This window comes from Nannobrachium achirus (assembly GCF_963921795.1).
Source record: "Nannobrachium achirus genome assembly, chromosome: 19".
Taxonomy (NCBI): Eukaryota; Metazoa; Chordata; class Actinopteri; order Myctophiformes; family Myctophidae; genus Nannobrachium; species Nannobrachium achirus.
Window position 1 is genome coordinate 9,170,076 of NC_137826.1, and position 7,786 is coordinate 9,177,861.

Sequence of the window (7,786 nt, forward strand, 5' to 3'; positions counted from 1 at the left end):
CGTGTTGATGTGTTTTTTCAGATATTTAACCACTTAAATTGTCGATACTTAGTAAATTTGACCTTTCACTCCAAACCTATTTGCTAAAAATACCGATCTACAAGCTCTCAGAGCTATTTTTGGCTAAAGAAGAATTGCCTATTACACAAAGATTTGGAGGACCCCCTGTAGTAGCTCTGAGGACCCCCTAGGAGTCCCGGACCCCCTGTTGAAGACCCTTGTAGTCACTATATGCCTTGTAGCAGCGCTCGAATGGCGTCTGGTCTGGGCGGTAATTCGCGGGTGTTGACACTTTGGGTAACCTCTGTGTGCCTTAGCCTTGCTGGTGACCTGAGTGCTGTTGGTGTTAGCGGTGGAGGGGAGGGGAGCGGGTGTTGGCTCCCTTAGGAAGGTTGGTGTTAATAACCTTGAAACGGACATTAAAAAAAGAAACCACTCCGCAGGTCTAGGAGGGAGGCAGCAGCTCTGGCTGTGCAGCTGGATCTCCCTTTAACCCTGTAAGACCCAAAAATAGAAATACTTGAACAATTTTATTTTTTTTACTTGTTATGGTGTTGTAGGAGTATTTTGGAGAGGAAAATGTAATGTTTTTTTATGCTTTTGTAAGATTTTATAGACAAATCATAAATCATGCTCTAATTTACATATCGTCACGGTCGGACAGAAACCTTGTATCTCCAAGTTTCAAATTTGTAAGTTTTTTCGCAAAGCAAAGCCCTGCTTCATCATACAAGGCTGTCGCACAAAAGTAGTGAAAACAGCAGATCTACAAGCACACCCGCGAGGCGTTGTGTGCTTGTAGATCGGCTGTTTTCACTAGTTTAAATCATTTTTAAAATGGAAAATGCAAAACGAACGGTTTTGGACATACAAGGTTTCCGCTCGACAGCGACGATATGGGGGATATTTTTTACAATAATAACATATGTACATGTTCTAGACCTTCTAATTATCACCAAAACAATTATTACAGGCATTTTACTTATTTTTTTGTGAGGAATAGCTTCAGTGAAAAAGTGAGATGTTGTTCGTCCAGACTCTGGAATGTCTTCCTCTGTGGGGGGTATTCATATGCAAACATCGAGGCCAATGGCATTGTAATACTAAAAAATTGGATCCAATGGTGATGTTTAGGTGGTAGGGGGAGCAAAAATAAAATAATTTAAGCCTTTTTTTGGGATAAAACACAAACGTTGTGATACTGCAACAGTGGGTCTTGCAGGGTTAAAGTGTGATATTGTGCGTAGTGCCTGCCACATCCTACAGTATGTGGGTCATTACCACTTAGCTGTGTCTCAGTCTTCTTGCCGTGGCCCCGGTCGGCCCGCTGTCCTGTCCTGTCTGCTCTCTCTGCTCCGCGGAGAAACCTATAACAAGGCTTCTGTTCCCTCCACTTTTGTCTCCGGAGATCAAGGCGATTTCCTCGCACGCCGAGGGCAGCTCGGAACGGAACTGCTGATCCATGGCTTCTGATTTGATTCGCCCGGGCGGTTTTTGTGGAGCTAACGTCCTCTCTGTACCATCCACACTCCCAGGTGATTAGTCCTGTGGCCGCTCCCATGTACTCATCGATGTTGTCGATCGAGAATTTGGGCTTTGAATGTTGTCAGTGAGGACAGAGGAGGACACTTATAAAGCAAGATCTTATATCGTCACTGTCGGGCAGAAACCTTGTATCTCCAAGTTTCAAATTTGTACATTTTGTCGCAAAGCAAAGTCCTGCTTCATCATACAAGGCTGTCACACAAAAGTAGTGAAAACAGCAGATCTACAAGCACACGACGCCTCGCGGTGCGAGGCGTTGTGTGCTTGTAGATCGGCTGTTTTCACTAGTTTAAATCATTTTTAAAATGATAAATACAAAACAAACGGTTTCTGACATGCAAGGTTTCCACCGTGACCCAACAACAACGATATGGAAATGGGTAGACCGCACGCTTAATAATCAACATGGATAATATGTATTTAGGCCTACTGTATGTAAGATCATACCTCAAAAACAGCGCTTACGGTACTTCTGCTGTTTAAACAATCTTGAAAGAACTGTTTAGAAGGCATTTGAAGAATCTGGTTTAATGGGTTTTGGTCTCCAGGGCCTGATTGAGGGAGAGGAGCAGTGGTCAAGTAAACGTCCTCCCCTTGTGTTTACAATACATCGATTATGATGAAAGTATGTCGGTAATACCTTCCTCAGAGACACTTAGAAGGCTGAAGTCCCCTAGTTTTAGTTGCCCCATGCAGTTCAATGAGAGCCAGCAGTCCATGTCACATTCCTTGTAGTGTCTCAAGAACAGCCTCAGAGAACGCTACGCTACTGAGTCTGTCACACACCAAACTCACGGAAGGGATTTTGGGCGGTACCCAAGTCTGGTGACAGGCAGCGCTTTTGACCAATCAAACATAGTGGGCGGTATCTAATGTGTGCGTCGACTATGCATTCCCCCTCACGGGTGGAAACAAACCATCTTTCAACTGTACATATTCTTTGTGCAGCTAAATAAATCCCTCTGTAGTCTATATAGACAAGCGAATTGCTCCATTTAAATATTCATTGACCCACCCGGTTTTCCACACAATGTATGGGTTTCACATTGCCACTATTTGCACAATCAAAGAATGCTTTTGGAAATCGTTGTGCATAACAATAGAATTAAATGGAAGGAAGAATGGCCTACAATAACGAACTACATTTGTTAGTCTACACAGTAAAGTGCAGCAATATGCCTATATGAATTTAGATTTTAGTGTATTATTATTAGTATAGAGTAAATGTAAACGTTGCAACTTCTAGTCTAAAAGACTCATGTATTAAATTATTATATTATAAAACATACATTAATCAACTAGCCCTATTTTATTCCTAGACAGGCTATTTAAAAATAGCTGATCTACAAGCTCACAACAACGTCGCATTGTGGTTACATTCTGCACAATGGGTACTTTGAGTACTACTTTCTGCTTTTGCAATACTTTTATACTTTTACTCAAGGGCTACATTTTGAATACAAGACTTGTGCATGATACTTAAGTAAAGAATGCGAGTACTTTTCCCACTACATTGCCTAAGCACGCCAGTATTAGTAAAAGCACACATCACAGATATATTTATAGAGTAATATAAGGCAACTGTAAATGTTTAAAAAGACGACCTGAAAAGTGAAAACCTGACGGCCGTATGCTAACACGCTAGCTTACTGCAGTTAGCCAGCCGGGAGAAAGCCTGCTAGGCGAGGTTAAAGCAGTTATAGTCATAACATCCCATATTGATTTAAAACATCAATCCACTGTATTGCAACACACCATGACATCCGAGGCTATATAAACGTTTGCTTATTGTGGGTAAATTCGTTGTGTCTTGGTCACTGGTCTGCAGCAGATCCATCATTCATATAAATAAGTGAACCATTTCAATCTAAATGGGTTTCATATTGAAAGTGGCATTCTTTGATTTCACAAGCCATTGTTGACAGTTTTACACATTCCAACACAGCTTATTTAAATGCAGATCGCTTGTATGCTAATGCAGTCACAACTTCTCATTAGCTTTTCAGTCATCATCATTCATGTAAGCTTTATAATTAGCTTCATACTAACATTAACATTAAATATTAACAGTACCATAGGCATACACATTAAGCAACATTATCTGTGCATAGAACGATACATTTGTTAATCAAACCAAATGTTTATTATACAGATAATCATACACATTGTAAACGTAGTATACAGTAGGCCTACATAAATGCAACATAACTTTAGGGTTTATTCTATAAACAATACGGCTAACCATCATCAAATAGAAGGGAAAAAATAGTCTGTTATTGAGAGATTATTCTATAAATAAAAACGAACTGTTTCATAGCATAACATCATCTTTTGTGAGACAGGACAAGATATTGAAATAGCGTACAATCTACACTTATTTAAACACCTTGGTTACATTCTGCACAGTGGGTACTTTGAGTACTACTTTCTGCTTTTGGTACATTTTGATACCAATGCTTTTATACTTTTTTACTCAAGGGCTTAATTTTGAATACAAGACTTGTGCCCGTATTGCATGATACTTAAGTAAAGAATGCGAGTACTTTTCCCACTACATTGCACGCCAGTATTAGTAAAAGCACACATCACAGATAGATTTATAGAGTAATATAAGGCAACTGTAAATGTTTAAAAAGACGAGCTGAAAACATGGCGGCCGTATGCTAACACGCTAGCTTACTGCAGTTAGCCAGCCGGGAGAAAGCCTGGTAGGCGAGGTTAAAGCAGTTATACATTATCATAACATCCCATATTGATTTAAAACATCAATCCACTAGTGTATTGCAACACACCATGACATCCGAGGCTATATAAACGTTTGCTTATTGTGGGTAAATTCGTTGTGTCTTGGTCACTGGTCTGCAGCAGATCATCAGCAGATCATCCAGCTTCATTCAGCGCAGCATATGGGGTAAAAACGATGGGGTCCTTGTTCCTTCTCTCTGGGAAAGCAGGATAACAGGATCCAGGCGGCCAAACATGCCAAACATCTCGCCGTCGTCGCCGATCTATCAAGTACTTAAAACAAATGGGCTGAAGAGGTTTTAATTGTTCAATATTGTGTAACTGAGAAACACTTGTAAGCACGCTAGAAAACAGTTCCTCGTCCGCAGTAGCATCCATGTTGCGTCGTCGTTGTTGTGGTTGTCTGTTGTGTAACTTGTGTTCCGTGTGTAGAGTAGCAGTTCCGCTATAGTAGTTTCGGGAGGGAACCAAACCAAGGGGCGGACCAGGCTTCAAAGCGGAACTAGTTTTAAAATTCGTTCTCAACCGGGGAATTCCATGTATCCCCGCCCCTTTCTATGTTGGTCCCAGAGTCAAAGGAAGAGAGGCCGACCGATAGGTGTCGCCCTTTCTTCTTTGACGATGGGTTCCCAGATTGCATTCCTTGTGGAGAGATTTGCGGAGCTATCACAACCAATAGCCGTGAATTCCCGGTTGCCCAAATGGTCGACATACATATTCCAGGTCTGGGGAACAGAAAGACTTGAAGAAATGCATGTTCCTACAAGTTCTCAACGGGCCTGAAAATTAAGGCCCGGCCCTAACTGGGCCGGCCCGAGGCCCTACCAGGCCTGACTGTTGGCATACATTTTAGGCCCTACCCTATCCTACCGTAAATGTCGGGTCGGGTTCGGGTATCGTTGGGTTTGGAAATAATTTGAGAACTCTATCACAGAGTAATAGTAATAAAATTATTAAAAAAATATATTTTCTTTTTTCATTGAGCCTGAGCCCTACCCGGCCCGACTAATTAGCATACATTTTAGGCCCTACCCTAACCTAAATGTCGGGTCGGGTTCGGTATGGTCGGGTTCGGGCAGTATTTGAGAACTCTAGTTCCTACTAGGATCATGCCAAGCATTGTTGACCTTGAAAACATGCACCACCCAACCTCGCCTTTCCCAAAGAGTTCTCTCTCTCCATGTCCATGCAAGGCACGGAGAACCCCGGGGGTGCGACGCCAAGGTCTAATATCTCTTCTGACATCCATGGAAGAAACGTCTCCCTCTGCCTATCACCGCACCTTGGGGCAGAGGCTATGTGTGTTCATGAACTAGACAAGACAGGAATGTCAACACAAACCGTGAACCCTGTCTGGGGGAGAATTATGACTCAGCTGACCTTTCAGATTAAACCAACTAATTATGAATGCATCTCTCTCTCCCTCTCGCCCTCTGTCTGTTTCCCGACTTGACAGGTGTACTCGTCTTCGCGCTTTGAAGACGAGCTTACATATTGATACATCCTTACATAAGGCGGTAATGAGGGCATAGGGGAGAAGGGATGACTGAGCTGCCGGAATATTAATCAGGACTGTTATGGTCAATATCATGGATCTGTACTGTATATTAATCTCCTAGTCGATTGGGGGACACTGCCGTCATTTGAATAAAAGTGGACCTTTTTGGTCGGCTCAATAGCTCAGCCATCATTGATCCCACGGCGCTATAGGATCTGAGAAAGTTCGGCGCGTGAGGTCTGTGTCACCACTAGTGATGGGACGATATGAAAATGTCATATCACGATCATTGTGACAAAAGAAATCACGATTTACGATATTATCGCGATAATCAAAATCCATTATCCTGGGGTGGAACATTTGCCAAAAAAAAGCAGATCTACAAGCTCACAACGTGTCTCAATGCGACGCGGTGTGAGCTTGTAGATCAGCTATTTTCTGGCAAAGACATTTGAGTGAAAAAGGCTGTATCAAGTACATACTGTATATTATAAGTACCTTCTACCAATTATAGAGGGTTAAGTGGTACCGGATATGCAGCTCGGCAAATAAAAGGTGAATTGATCCCAGTGCATGACGGAAAACGATATCACGATAAATTAAATCTCCTCGATACGATTATCATGTTTTTTATCACGATAAATGATAATATCGCTTATCGTCCCATCCCTGGTCAGCACTCAACAGAAGTTGGTCGCGTAACTTTGCTGACTATAATCGTGCACAAAGATGAAACAATGCCAATTTCACTATAGCATGTCAATGGAAATCGTGTAAAAAATGAATTAACTACATGAATCGTAGCGTGTTGTAAGCCCGATGACCTAATTTCCCATGAAGAAGCAACGGCATGCGTGTCCAGCATGAATGTCATGGACGAACAGCAAGCCCTTGCAGGCAGGACTTGAGGCCATTTCTCCTCAAAGGCAGTTTGGTGACAGCCGATATACGTATAATGTGACACATCTGGCTCAATACCGTGCTCGTGGAAAACGTGCTGAAGGAGGAAAACAAAAAAGGCATCAGCCCACTAAGCCCGGTACGCATTTGTGCAGCCGAGATGAAAAACAAACTCACGGGGCTCAGAGCAAACGTGTCCAATCTCCGAACAAACAGCCACGTATATGATACAATCAGCAGTCAATTAGTGTGGTAATCAATAGAATCCTGCTTTGAATCGCTGCTGTCCACTATCCAGTGGTGGAAAGTAACTAAGTACATGGTTTTCATGTGTCTAGGAGGTTGACAGTACTTCATTAGACCCCCTGGTGTGGTTGTTATGAGCAATTATGTATTGCCTTTCTATTTGGGTTTTAGCTGTAGGCTGCCACCTTGTGGGGTCAAACATGCCGGTCCAAAAACACACATACTTATTACATCATAGAATCAACCCCTCCCCTAATTACCATTCACCCAACATACGTGGGTGTGGCTAACTTCAGCTGGGTCACCACCCACCATGACAACCACGCATACCAATGAACTGGTGGGTGTGGCCACATAAAAACAAACAATTTTAACTCTTTCTGTACACTTTTTTGGAAAAAATCTTCCTCCTAGTATAATCATAATACCTGATAATCATGTTTTAGAGGGGGGGAAATCATGGCACCACCTCTTTAAGTACAGTACGTAAGTTCAGTTTTGAGGTATTTACTATTTGTGCTTTACTTGAGTGTTTCCAATTTCCAATACTTTTTCTTCAACTCCACTACATCTCAGGGGCAAATATTGTACTTTTACTCCACTACGATTATTTGAGAACATTAGTCACTAGTTACTTACTGTAGGTTTTGATTATTATTACAGAACATACATTAACCGCTTCAGCTCTGTATACATTGAGGCCATTTGAAAATAGCCGATCTACAAGCTCATAATGCGTCGCATCGCGACGCATTGTGAGCTTGTAGTGATAAGAATAAATTACCCCATCCGGAATCAATGGGGATAAATTTACTCGAATCAAATTTTTGTCTTAGGAATGTGACAAAAAAC